The sequence below is a fragment of the Notamacropus eugenii genome, chromosome 2, assembly GCF_028372415.1.
Source record: "Notamacropus eugenii isolate mMacEug1 chromosome 2, mMacEug1.pri_v2, whole genome shotgun sequence".
Taxonomy (NCBI): domain Eukaryota; kingdom Metazoa; phylum Chordata; class Mammalia; order Diprotodontia; family Macropodidae; genus Notamacropus; species Notamacropus eugenii.
The window spans coordinates 285,543,934-285,558,627 of record NC_092873.1 but is presented as its reverse complement, the minus strand read 5'-3'; the positions used below and the strand labels follow the sequence as shown (position 1 = coordinate 285,558,627).

At 35.3% G+C, this 14,694-nt stretch overlaps 1 protein-coding gene across 7 annotated transcripts in view; it reads right to left on the bottom strand.

Moving 5' to 3' along the window:
* The window catches only part of NTNG1 (netrin G1), a 446,663-nt gene that overhangs the window by 41,750 nt on the left and 390,219 nt on the right, over positions 1–14,694 (bottom strand). The window lies entirely within an intron of this gene.

Here is a 14,694-nt window from a genome sequence, read left to right as displayed (position 1 = left end):
TCAAGGATCACACATTTAGTCACTGGAGCCAAAGAGAGCAGGAAGTTATATTCAAGGTCCTTTATCTAGGCAACTAGGGTACTCACTTCCACAATAACAAATCTTTCCAGACTCCCTCTGGGCACAGAAAAACAAGGATTTTCTTTGACTTTATAAGCAGTACAAGGACTTTCCATTCTCTTCCTGGCCTACCTCGCATCCCACGTCAAGTATAAAGTTGAGAGAAAGCCACTGCATAGTCTGTAATAGATGACAGCTGCTCCATACCTGATATGTGAGTGCTGGAGTGCCCCAGCCTGCAACTACCCAAGAGATCTCACAGACCACTCTAATGGCTTCAGAGGGCTCTAGGGCAGGGGATATAATCCTTGCTCTTATGCTTCCAAGACCATTTGGATATTACAAGAATGGGATGTTATTTATCAGTCTGATGACTAGTCCCAGAATTTGCTTCTTATATATAACACCTCCATTAGATCAAGCTACCCTATGTTGCTGCTTCAGAATGGGGCTCTTGCAACTAAATCTCATCTCAGATTGTTCTTAACTTCCATTGTGGCTTTCATTACAAATGCACTTGTAGTGAACATATAAAAATAATGAACATCAATCAAGTCTAACATGTGATAGTTCTGCAATGATACCCACAGACTAAACTGTCTTTGTCCAGCATTTTCCCATGTCTGATTTTAGTGAATCTTCTTGTCTCTTGGAAGTTATTGGCCAAAAAGACTTTAATCCTTTACAGTGGCATTGCTCATCAAGGGAGAAATAGAAACTTGGTCTTTCTGTGGTCTCCAATGCCTATTTGTTCAATATGAAAATTCAGTGCTCTTTAAGGTCAATGTGACATGTGGTAAAATTGTTGCTCATAAGGTTTTTTCCCTCTTTTGTGAAAAGAAAAAGAATTGTAGTCCTTTTACATTAAAAATATATCAGTTAATCTCTTTTAGGCTTAAAAAATAATCTACTGGGAGGAGAAAAAAGGGATATGATGGCCTGAACTGACAACGATTGGAAGACTGTCCTGTCAGACAAAATTCTACAGAGGCCTATCATTTTCTTATTCTTTTCTCTGTCTCTTTAAACATAAAGTGTTATAAAAGGATTTATTTCTTGCATGTGAGTTCCCAGGCCTGCCAGAAATTGGAGTATAGTTAAGTAGATAGGTTTGGTAGTCACTTGATGAATGATCTCTCTCAAAAATGAGCCCTAAATGAAAGATTAGTGTTGAACTGGAACATAGTCTAGTTCTTAGACTTTTTCAGGGATTCCCGTGTTTTAAGACTTGGTTGTTGTTAAAAGTATAAAAAGCCCATCTCCAAGATTTAGAACTTCCTACAACTGCCAGTTTTAGACTGTGTAAGACTCTAAGTTGTTGAAAGGTGTCTGTCTTCATTGTTCCTTATCAACAGTGCCCTATACTAATGAAATTACAAATATGATCCCTCCAAAAATAATAGAGTTCTGCTGCTAAGGTCAAATTTGGTTTACTGGATAAGGGCTTGTCTTAAAGACTTTTACTTACATTCCCGATTGGAAACTATAAACGGCAATATACTTATTTTAAGACAAAATTGACCATTCTCCCACCCTTCTATACACACATACACACACACACACACAGACTTGTGCCTTAATGAACTGGAATATGCACATAACAAGAAATGCAGAACACTGGTGCCACTGACTACTCAAATTCTATCCATCCTTCAGGGCTCACCTCTACACCTGCATTTTCCATGAAGCATGTGTTGACTGCTTTGGCTCTTGATGATCTCCTTCACTTCTTAACTCATACAACATTTAACCACACACAACTGAACAATTCAACATGCATCTTGTATTACTTTTGTGTTACTCATGTACTTCTACTTCTACTCTGGTCACCCCAGGAAAATGGCAAGGTTTATGTCTCATGCTTCCAGTCAGTATAGATATATTGTACATGTTCAATAAATATCTTTAAATTAATTGATTGGTGTCAACTACCACAAATCTTGAGGTACTCTAAGCTAGGATGTAAATACTAAATTTGAAACCCCCTCTCTTTATACTTTATCATGATCCACAGTTTTATTTCTTGTTTCTACAGGAGTTTTGTTGTCATTATTCTTGAGTAAGGTTGAAAAATATTGTAAGTTTATTTAGTTTCATTATAAATGAATATAATCAAAAGATAAAAATATGATGATAGTCCTCAACATGAACTTCTCTGTACCTTGATTGGGAACATACTTTTGAAAGTTCAGGCGAAAAATGTATGTCTCAGTCTGCATATGGAACACTTAACTGTATATATTTGTCACAAATATTTTGTTTTTCTTTTTTCTTTTGCTCAAGGGAGTGAAGGTACAAGGAAAGAAAATTAATGCTAATAAATTAAAAAATTTTAGTTAAGATATCAAAAATACGTAAGCAAAGAAGAATCTAGGAGTAGAAATGAATTAAAAACAAAAGAAAATACCATAATACAAGATAAAGGAAACATGGGATAAAGCTAATCATGTGCGTCAGCATAAAGGAAGCTAAGGTGGCTTAAGTTTTCAGTTCTTTTCAGAAAAATCAATTATACGGTAGTTAGACTGCTCACATTGAACAGCAAATCCTTGGGTTTAGCTAATAAAAAAGCACTCTCTTTTGGAAGAGTCCCTTTCCACTTCCAACCCTAGGATGGAACATATAGCATTGATTTCTGAGAAGGAATACAGGGCTAATTAAGTCAAGTATTATCCAGTAGTCTCACTAAATCAAAATCCAGGTACATACTTAATCTTCATGGGTTGAGATCAGGGATCACACAAGACCTCAGGATTAAATCATTGCAAAATGATGGAATTCCAAAGTCTGGTTCCATTTTCTTGGTGTTAATTGAAACTCCTCTGACTCTAGAGTTTGTAATGCCCAGCATCAACTGATTATTAAATTATCAAAATTGATCATTGAATTATCAAATGACAGCATTTTGAGAAGAGACCTTAGAGATAACCTAGTCCAACTCCTTCAGAGCCCACATTTCCTGAGCCTAGTTTTTTATTCATTTCTCCAAATATAAAATGATAATGCAAAACAGTTGATAAATATCTCAAATAATGTTATGTAAAGGTTGACAGTAAAAATATTAAATTTCTTCTTTTAAAGTTGATGCTAGAATTATAGAGCCTATGGTTTTCTCCTCAGGAGAAAAAAAATCAACCTGTACACAGGACTCCTTTGTAAGTTTAACATGTGTTTATTATTTACATTTTCTCCACTGCATTCTTCAACACAGACTATCCACAAAATAATAAATCAAGCCCTAATTTGTAGCATTTGCCAATTTGAGATTAAATGCTTACCCTGAAAATTTAACAAGTGGCTCAGCCTATCTGAGATGGCTGCAGCAACTACCTCAGAGTAAGAGGCAGGGTGGAGGAACTGAAGGTTTCAGACTCTCTGGTGACCACAGGGAGTATGACATGTAGTCAGTACTCTTATCCCAGCTGGCCATAGGCAAACCCAGCACCAGGGTGAGTGGGAGACTCCCTAGGAAATAGCTACCAATGCCAACCGGTGAGGAAGTAAATTTTCTGACAATTAAACTTGTCTGAAAACAAAGGGACTTCCTCTAGAGTTAGTGAATGCCTTCACACTAGTGGTCTTTAAATATAGATTAAATGACCACTTGAAGTGGTAATCTCTCTGTCTCTTGGGGAGCCCTATTATCTTTTTTAAATAGTCCTAATTGGTAGAAAGCTTCTTGATGTCATGGAAAAAAGCAAAAAAAAAAAACAAAAAACAAAAAAAAACAACCCTCCAAATCTTTCTCCCTGTAATACCCAACTATTATCTCTCCTTACTCTTTCCCTACAAGGTAAAACAGAACAAACTGAAGCCGTCTTCAAACACAGGTAATTGTAGATATATTTTTGTATTGTAGATATATTTGTATTATATATACATATATATTTTATATTTTATTATATATTTTATAGGCATAATATAAGTATTATCATATTTATATACATATATATATATTTGTATTATAGACATATCACCTTCAAACGAAATATCTCCTATTTCTTTTCAACTGAACTTCTTATTTATACCAAAGATTTGAGTCCCCATACATCCTGATTCCAGCTTGTTAATGTGTCTTTGATAATGCAGCATCCAGAACTAGATTTGTGGAAAGGAACTACTTATATCGAATATGTCTATAAATCAGCTTTTGAGGAATGGCACTATTTAAGCTAATTATAGGTCAAATCCACATTCTTAGAGACTACACTTGGTAGTATATTGGGAGGAAATTTCAACCATTCAATTCTTTTTTCCCCCTTTTTTTGATGGGGGGGAGGTAATTGGGGTTAAGCGACTTGCTCAGGGTCACTTGTAACTGGGGTTAAGTGACTTGCCCAAGGTCACTGAGTGTCTGAGACCAGATTTGAACTCAAGTGCTCCTGACCCCAGGGCCAGTGCTCTCTCTACTATCCCTAAATTCCAACAATTTTATGGAGAAAAAAACTAGAAAGAAATGAATGCTCTTAAAAAGTAGACTAATATGAACTATTATAATAATTTGGGTATCCCTGTGGCCTTCAGAAGAAATAGATTCTAGAAGGAACATAGATTAGTAGCAAAAACACCCTGGTTCTAGTCTTGTTTCTCCAATTAGCTAGCTGTATGATGTTAGGAAAACCCATTAATCATTTTGGGTCTTGGCTCCCTCATTTTCTATATTATGTCCTTATTTATTTTATTTTATTTATATTGTGTCCTTATCTAAATTCATATAATTCCAAGAAATTTTGAATTGTTGTGTATGTGATGTATAACCTGGGTATTTCAGAATTTTTGTCAATATTGATACATTTCATTTAAGTTTTTAGGGTGGCAAATTGTTGGGTGCTATTGCAAGGAACTGAAAAAAACTTCTCTGAGTACTATTGACTTCACAGAAAGCATGAAACACCTTTCGATTAACTTAAGGCCAAGATCTTTTCCATTTTAATTAAGTCTGATGATTATTATTTGACTTCCATTTAAATTAACCTCTTCACGAGATGTTCTCTGCCTTTGTTGGGCTGAGGTTTAAATGGCTGCTCTCTCTTCCCCATCCCTAATTGAAGCCAATGACATAGAGGTTAAGGCTGCTGAGCAAGACACGTTTTCGCAACAAGAACAGTTCTGTTCATCGCTTCTCAAATGAGCAATTAATAATTCAGGACAATTAACTGAGTTATGAGTTCCTTTTTCAATACGTTTTCAAACATGAATAGATTAAATGGTAATTGTCATCAAATTTTATGTTCTCTTTCATATGCCCAATAAAAGTTTATCTTTCAGAGCTTACTTTGTATTTCCTTTTGATGTATTCATAACTGAATGCAATATACTATTTTAAAATATTTATTATTAACCTATCAAATATTAACCACTCAAATTATACTGACTAAAGAAAACAAATAGGCTACTTGTTTAACTTTTCATGAATTTCTTCATTTTAATACAATTTGAATTTGTAGAATATATGCCGATAAAAATTGATGAAGCAAGAAAGTTGTTTGAATATCTGCCCACTGTCTGAATTTCTCCAAAGAGTACTCCCTAGAAATAGTTTTCTTTCTTCTCTCTGAGTCATTATTCTTTCTACAAAAACACATTTAAGCAGCAGCCGGATAGTGTAGTACAGTGTTGGACTTGTAGTCACGAAGGCCTGAGTTCAATCCTGCTTCTGACAGTCACGTGACTTTGGGCAAGAAACTCAATCTTTCTAAGTCCTTATCCTTATCTGTAAAATAGGGATAATAATGCTGGTAAGATCTCACTGAAAGAGCTGTTGTGTGAGATCCTTGCTGTAAAACACATTTTCAATCTTAATGTCCTATGCAAGTATCCCTTTCTACAACAGATGGAGACTTAGATTCATAGTTTTAGATCTATTCTAAATGGTTATAATAAGAATAATAATGCATTCAGGCTTGAATGGATCTCATAGATTGGATATTCTATGTAATGATGCTGGGCAGCGAGGTGACACAGTGGAGAGATGACTGGACTTGGAGTCAGGAAGGCTCATCTTTATGAGCTCAATTCTGGCCTCAGACACTACCTAGCTGGGTGACTTCAAGTAAGTCACCCAACCCTCTGTGCCTCAGTTTACTCATCTATAAAATGAACTGGCAAAGAAAATGGCAAACTTTCCAAGAAAACCCCAAATAGGGTCACAAAGATTTGGACCTGATTTACACAGCTGAACAACAAGAGAAGTCCAATGATGTAGCTTGCATCCATGCCTAACCATCTCACATGATTCCTTTCTATTGCTAGTCTCAAATCTGGGAGTTCATTCAATATGACTGGGCACTTTCTTTGATTCTCTGGACATTACATGGATATAAAGGCAATGGAGTATGGCTCCATAGTCCTTCCTTCTACCCATATGACTAACCAATCATTTTTTTCCAGTTAGACATTTCTCTGATGGCATCCTTTCCATCACTTCTCTTGAGTAAATTTTCTTGGTTACAAAAAAAAAAAAAAGAAACTGGGGGGGGTGTGGGGTTGGAGAGAAGATAGAAAAGCAGAGTAAGTGTCCATATTTTCATATATTTGTTAACTGAGGTACTCAAGGTGGGGAATATATTAGAGGAAAACCTTTGACCTTCACAGTGTCGTAGGAAAAAGGGCCAGAATATTTCATCTAAGGTCCATTTCTACTACCGTAAAGTTTGATGATATTTAACTTCCAAAGGAGAAAGCAAAGTTTTCCTTCCAAGGGAATTGTATAGTATCCCAGCAGCCTTGCATAACAGTATATGTTATAGGGATATAACTAGAACAAAGCGTGACCCCAGACTTGATGAGATGGGCCTATAGATAATATTTGTCCCTTGTGTATAAAACCCTCCTTGGCAAAATTGTGACTGGTCCACTTAACTTATTTCAGGCTTTCCATGACTGAGTCAAATTAGGTGACCTTTTTATTGTGTGCTTATAAGCAGAAAACTTTTAGATATTCTTGCAACAAATTGCAAGTTTCATTTTTGCTTTAAGTAGAAAAGGGGATCCATCCTGCCTGGAAAGGCCTGTATATTTCATGGTCCCTAAAAAAGGAGACACAATTACAATTTGGGTTCTATACACGTAGACATATTTATGTGTGCATACATATGTGTATATATTATCTTACTATTATATTAACAGTCAATTATTAATTTGAGATTTTTCTTCTTTATTTCCTTATTTCAGGCCCAGTCACAGTAAAGAATCAGTGTCTGAAGGACATGGTTGATTGATGAGATCATCCTAGCCCTCAAAGTACAAGCTGTTTAATGTTGAGCAGGACCCCATCCAACTAGGACACCTTACTTCTATTTAGAATGTAAACAGGATCCAGTCTAGGCAAGTTCTTACCTAGAGGAAATGAGTCCCTGTGTTTGTACCCCTCCATTTGAGTTTAGGGTGACCCAGTTCATTAAAAGAGAAAACAAGTCCGAATAGACTTGATAGAGATGGGTTCCCCTGTCCAGTTTGCTGGAGGCAACTGAGTTTTATGATCAAAATCACAATCTGAGCAGGAGGAGCTGAGGACTTCTAGTCCACCTCCTCATTAAGTGTCCACCAATCAGGGCTGATTTTTACTCGTCAGGGTCATTCCCTTTTATGAATACATTTAAGGCATTCATTGTCTCCACTGGGGGTCTTTGGTTACTGAGAGAAGCCACTGATGAATTTATTGATTGCTAGCTAGTTTAATTAATAAACTGATTGTTAGTTACCCAGAAATTCTGTCTCTCCTGGTTTTCCATTTGTAATGCACTTTGTTTTACATACATACACACACATGTGTATGTATGCATGTATAGATGTACATGTATACATGTAAACATGCATGTATGTGTATTCACAATGCATGTGTATATCCACACATATGTACACATATATGTATGTGCATGTGCATGTCTGTGTAGGTGAATGCACATTGTTATATATATGCAATAGTGTTCATTTACGTACAATAGTAGCTGATCACTGATATAATATCATAGCCTGAGATCATTCAATTCCAGGTTGGGTAATGTGTATATGTTACATAGTATTTAAGTAAGATTGGGATATATGTGCGTGTGTGTGTATGTATATGTACATATATATATATAAACTGAGTGATCTCAATGATATAATGCCATAGCCTGAAATATCTCTCTGCATATGTTTGTATGTATATATGTATGTATGCATGTATACACACAGAAAATGTGTGTATATGGTATATGTGTGTTTGTATGCACATATATAGATAGTTTCTATATATGGAAATGCTGTAGTTTCCTTATAATGCATTAGCATGATACAAAATATGGTACAAAACACTTCAGGAGGTTACTAAACCTAATTAAGGATTGTTATTATTAATTAAGAAATTATTTTCATAATTTCAGTGGTAATTTTATTCATTTGTACACATAATTACTGTAGTCATAATGTGTATGATCAGCAATTTCCTTCCAAATCTGACTTGAGTTGTAATTGGTATTTTTTTCATTGTATTCTTCTATGGATTTTGTCCTGTCTGCTATTATATTTTAAAGGTGTAACATATATTTGTGAGGTAGGGGACCCAGAGTTCAGAAAAATAAGATACATAGCACAGTAGCAAAGCATAGCATTTATAGAGTTAGTAATATTCTTTTGTGTAATAAAAAAATAGGCCAAAAAAAAAATCAGTGATACTTTTTACTTCCAAATATTTGCAAAAAATCTCCTCATCACTAAGTGTATTAACCCAGGGCATTGTGACATCCTTTGTACCTCTTTTCTTACATATTGAACTGTTAATTATAGAGAAGAATCAGGATGGGAACTGTGCACAGAGAAGATGAAATATGGTTATATCTCAATTTGTGAACTGTCCTCTCCATATGACTGGAGGAAGTACAAACTTAACAGAAATTATTTAAGGAGAATCAATTACTGTGTATTATCATCAGTTCTTTTTCTCTTAATATTAATATATATTAGAATGAACACTGGAAGAAATAAACTTCAGATGAGGCAACTGAAAGTCCAGATATGGGAAGCAAGTGAGTGATTTTCCCAGATCCATACAGTTAATGTGAGGCAAATCCAGGATTCAAATCCAGGTTTATTCACTCTAATTCCAGTATTTTTACCATTTCACAAGGCTCAGAATAGGTAACTGAGAGTTAACTGCAAATGGCCATAACTTAAACACAGAAAATTGAAAAAACTAAATTAACTAATGTGTGTGCTTGAATAGCAACAGTCCTGACTTCACTTACTCCCCAAACCTCCACTTAGTTTTACTTGAACACATAAATGGCATGCTCACTTTTAGTTACAAAAAGAGACGAAATGGCTAGAAATTTCATTGTTTTGCCAGGTATTATAATCAGAATAATTAGTTCCTGGAACATTCTATGTATATTTTTTTTCTCAGCATCCATTACATTAGATAATCAGTATATTCAGATTTCTGTAATTTACTCTAGGAGGACTTTGTATTGTCATGTTCCATCACTAGTGCCTCATATAGAACGCAATGGCGTCATTACTCATACTGACTTGAGCAATCCTAATCACATTGTGGCCACCCTGCCTTCTCTTTCATTAGCAGATGACTGTAACAAACTGATGCTCAATTGGTTTTGCTGCAGCTTAACACCAACACTAGCTTTGTCTGTAGTCTTTTTGCCTATAGTTCGATCTAGTCATAGCATGCTTCTGGAAGTCCCAACATCTTAGGGAGACTTGGGACCTAGTATATTATGATCTAAATTTCATCAGACATGTCTATAAACATCAGATTCTTTAAAAAAAAGCCATGATTTTTTTCTCTCTCATTCTTTATTATCCTTCACTTGTACTTCGGTTAAGCTTTTCCATTCTTTTTATTCAGTTAGTTCTTTTTCATTTCTTCCTTTCCAAATGATGGGTGAACCTTGATAAAGGTGTGATGGGAAGAGAAAAACATAAACAAATATTGGATTTGGAGTTAGAACTGGGTTTGAATCCTGGCTGTGTCACTTAACTACCTTTCTCTGAGATACAACTTCATCATCTCTAAGATGAAGGAGTTGAAGATATCAAAAGTCCTTTGTAGCCCTAAATTCCACAAACCCAAGTCAACCAAACATTATTATTATTTCTTCCAAAATTAAAATGACAAAATCAAAAAAATATGATGACCTTGATTTAAAATGTTATGAAGTGTGTTTGATGCATGTGTCCAAATTATGGTCATAATTTATAGACTAATCTATTTGCAAAAGGGGCAGATCACCTGCACGTTTGATCTAGAAAAGTAAATAAAGAACCTGAAGATCTTTTGACCAGATTTATATGTGCCCATGTAATCCATACCTCTTGAATTTTTGCATCTGTCTTAGCAGTCAACTTAAATAGTCTGTGCCAATGACAGGGGACGTTAGTATGGGTAATAAAAAAGTATACAGATCCCACCTGTTTATGCCTTGACTGGCAGTTCTATTTTTACCACAGATACTGTTTACTTCATCAGATCATAGATTTAGAGTTGGAAGGGACATCCAAGCTTACTAAGTAAGTACAACACCTTCATTTGGTAGATGAGGAAATTGAGGGCCAGAGAAGTACAGCTGCTTGTTTGACCAAAGTCATAGAGTTAGGAAGTTAAAGAGCTAGAACTTTTAACCCAGGTGCTATGGCTCTATTTTTCCTTCTTCTCTATCAACCATCTATCAGATGGTTGCCTTCTGGACACCACATTTTAGAAAAGATGTGTATAAAAAGCTGGGACATTCCTAAAAGAGGATGTTTAGGATAAGAAGTGAATTAGTGGATATGCCATAGAAGAAGTATGAAAGAATTTGAGATATTAAGCTTGAGGAAGATGAGACTGGGGATTAGGAGAGGAGGAAACCATAAAAGAAACAGTAAAATATTTGAATGATTATCCTATGGAAGACATGTTAGATTTTTTCCCACCTTGGATTCAGAGAGTAGAGACCAGTGGCCCAAAGGATGAAATTTCAAGAATGATCTTTCAATGTATTATTTATTACAGGATACTATAATCTAGTGAGCATGTATGCTCTTAACTATGCAGATATGAAATCTTTCAAACTATCTATCACTAAAAACATGACCCATTATGTTAATTCCAAGCAAAGTCTTTGGTAGCATGAATAAATTGTGAGTATGATTTCATTTGTTGAGGAAAATAATGGTATAAAATTCTCTCCACCCTTGCACAAGGCAATAAAAATGATTTTCCAAAAGTGCAGGTCTAATAATATCATCCTCCTATTAAGAGGGAAAAAACCCCAAAAAACTAATGGCTTCCTAATACCTTTAGAATCAAAAGTAAATACTTTTGTTTGGTACTTGACACCCTTCAAAATAGCCCCAAACTATGTTTCCAGCCCTTTTACTCACATGACATTACACCTTTCCATCCAGTGTATATATGGTCCATCTAACAGGCATTCCTACTATTCTTCATACATAATACCTTTTGTTGCATCTTTATGTCTTTGAACTGACTGTCTCCATACCTGGAATGCATTCTTTCCTCACCCTCATTTCTTAGAATTCCTGATTTCCTTTAAGAATCAGCTCAAGTACCATCTTTTAAGTGACAATTTTCCTTATTTCTACCAGCTGTTACTGCCTTCCTTCCAAAAATATAGTTTGTATTTATTTTATGGGTATTTTCTTACAAGTACGTGATCTCTCTCTCTCTCTCTCTCTCTCTCTCTCTCTCTCTCTCTCTCTCTCTCTCTCTCAGGTTAACCCTTCAAGGGCAGAGACCATTCAGTTTGGTCTTCATATGTACAGTGCCTGGCACACAAAAAGGGCTTCATACATTTCTGTTGACTGATTGACATATTGTCTGAGAGATCTGCCTGGGGCTCTTAGAAGTGACTTGTCTTGACTCATACAGTTATTACACATTAAAGGCAGGAAATAAGTGAATTTTTCTGTAACTCTAAGGCTGGCCTTCTATGCTATGGTATCTTTTGTTACAAACTGATGAACTGAGTATAAACTCTGATCTTCTTTTTCATTGATTGAGTCTGCTCTCAAATATGCTACTGGGGTGGGGTTTTTTAAATTGTCATAAACCACATAACAAACTTTTAAAAGGAAATACCATTGAGAGAAAAGAAATGAAAACTATAAAATAGACAACATCAGCCATTACTAAGACAGAATAGTGAATCATCTTCTTTCTGATTCAAACTAATTCAATGTCTTGGCAAAATCATTCTTTTGACTGACTACATAGAGAATCTTTTCTCTTGTTCACATTGAAGGATTGTCTGACATGTTTCAAAAATAGAAGACTAGCAAGGTTGATAGTTTCCAGCATTAGCCTTGATAATATTTTCCTTTTTAACCACTATTGGTATTCTTTCCTTGCCCCTGTGATTCAGGTGGCCTTGTACAAGCTCTGCTTAAAGGGCCCTTGGAAGGAATCCCTTCAGGAGATTAACAAAGCAGCACAATGCTGTAGATGTATGCACATAAATGTACATGCATGTATACATATATTTACATACATATGTGTATTTATACATATATACATTTATATAGTATATATTTAAAATACATATTTTCAAAATTCCTTCATAGAGGCTGCCTTGAACTGAGTCTCTAACAAGGCAAATAATAAAGGACGTTAAACTAAGTGGCTGGTAAAGAAATTTACTCACATTAAAAAAATAAGGGTCAGGTGGTATCATTAATGTTATCAGTATAAACCAACCTAAGATCTTTATTTTGGATTATCAAGGCAGTAGAGTCCATATATTAACATAGAAGATGGGAGTGTGAGCACCAAATCATGCCATATGGTCAATGCATATAATAATTTCTGAATCATTCCAGTAAAGCACTAAACACCAGTTGCAACCTGATGATGAAACTGACACATCTTATACACTGGAGAGATGCTAAATAAGTATTTTAATGAAACACGATGATGGTATGTAAGTGACAAGAGGCAGTTACTGCTGATAAATGAAAATTACAAGAAAATTTTCCATAAGCTAATAGGTACAATGTAGTTTAATTAGGCTGTTTCAGTGAAACTGGCTGGCTAGCTTTTTCCTTACACAGCATAACAACTCTACTTCCAGACTTTTTAAAAGTGTTCCTACATAATACCACCCTCCTCTTGACAGAGAATTGACAGACTCAATAAATAGAATTAGACATATGATTGTAGACAGAGAGACTCTGTCCTGTTTTGCTTGATTATTATTTGCTATAAGAGCTTTTTTCTTTTTTTGGAAGGCAGGAGGGAAAGAAAAGAAAATTAGTGATTGTTAATTAAAAAATAAAATGTAATTAAACAAAATGGTCCTAAATCTCTGGAGTACACTACATCCATACTTCTACCACCTAGAATCACTGGCTTCCATCAAAACACAGTTCAGGTGTTGCCTCCTATATAGGGACTTCCCTGATCACCTCTCTTATTAGCACATTATTGTTCCTTAAATTCATCTTATTTTGCATCTTTTTGATATTTATTTGTGTACATGTTTATCACTCAAGTAAAATATAATGTCCTTGAGGGAGGGGCTGTTCACAGCTCTAAATCCTATGAATTCATGTTTGCCCATATACCCTGGCATTTGATATAGCATCACACACAGAGGAAACGCTTGTTAACTGATCGTCTTTCAGAGAGAATCAAGTCTTTATCTTAATGATCACAAGTTTTAAGGCCTATGTAAACAAATATCATCTAAACAGGACCATCTCCAGCACTACAAGTTTTATATGGAAGGATGATTAAAAGGCCCAATGTCTTTGGATTAAATGAGCTATGGAAATATCTAGCCTCCAGCTTTTGATTATCAATAATTGGGGCTGAGTAAATCTCTCAATCTGCACAAGGAGTTAAGGATTAAACACTGTGAAAAAGAATACATAAGTACAGGTGAAAAAGAAAGAAAAGTGGGAAATTAGGGGACACAGGCATTTTGTTTAAACAATAAGCAAAAGTCAAGATAAGTCATTTTTTCTGACCCCATAATTCTTTCTACAGTTAGGTTAATAAAGTGACTTATTTGCTCTCACCTCCAAGTCCTGCATTTGCTATGAATCTAGTCACTGATTCCTGTTGATTCAGGTATTCTATAAAAGGTTTTACATCTGAAGCCAAAGTTGCTTTATTGTTAAGGTCTATTTCTTTGTCCTTCACCTGTTATCCAATAATCTGCCCAAACTACTACATTTCCTTGATGCTTTCTAGGTTTATAGCTCTAGATTTCCAGCTTTATATCAGGTTCTTAAGCTATTGCCTCTTGCCTCTAATATATTTGTGTTCTTTAACACTTGAGAAATGTTTGTTTGTTTTGTAAACAACTGTCTTGCCCAGATAATTTGAGTTCCTATTTCTAGCTCATTGTTTCACCTTCATTTCTGGTACCTGCATACTCTCTGACTCCTAGTCTTTTTCCTGGCTTCTAATCTCCAATCCAGACTACCAGTTTAAAAGCATTGCTTGACTCTGTCCCCTTCTCAGACCTGTCCTTGCCTTTTTTTCTTATCTTTACCTTTATCTTCTAGATCCTGGCTTTCTAGGTTCTCTAGCTAATTTGCTGCTGTCCATAGTGCTGACATGGTTTTCACTTTTCATAAAAAGAGATTTCACTTTTGCTCCACATTGTGGAGAAGGACAGTTTTCAAGTCAGG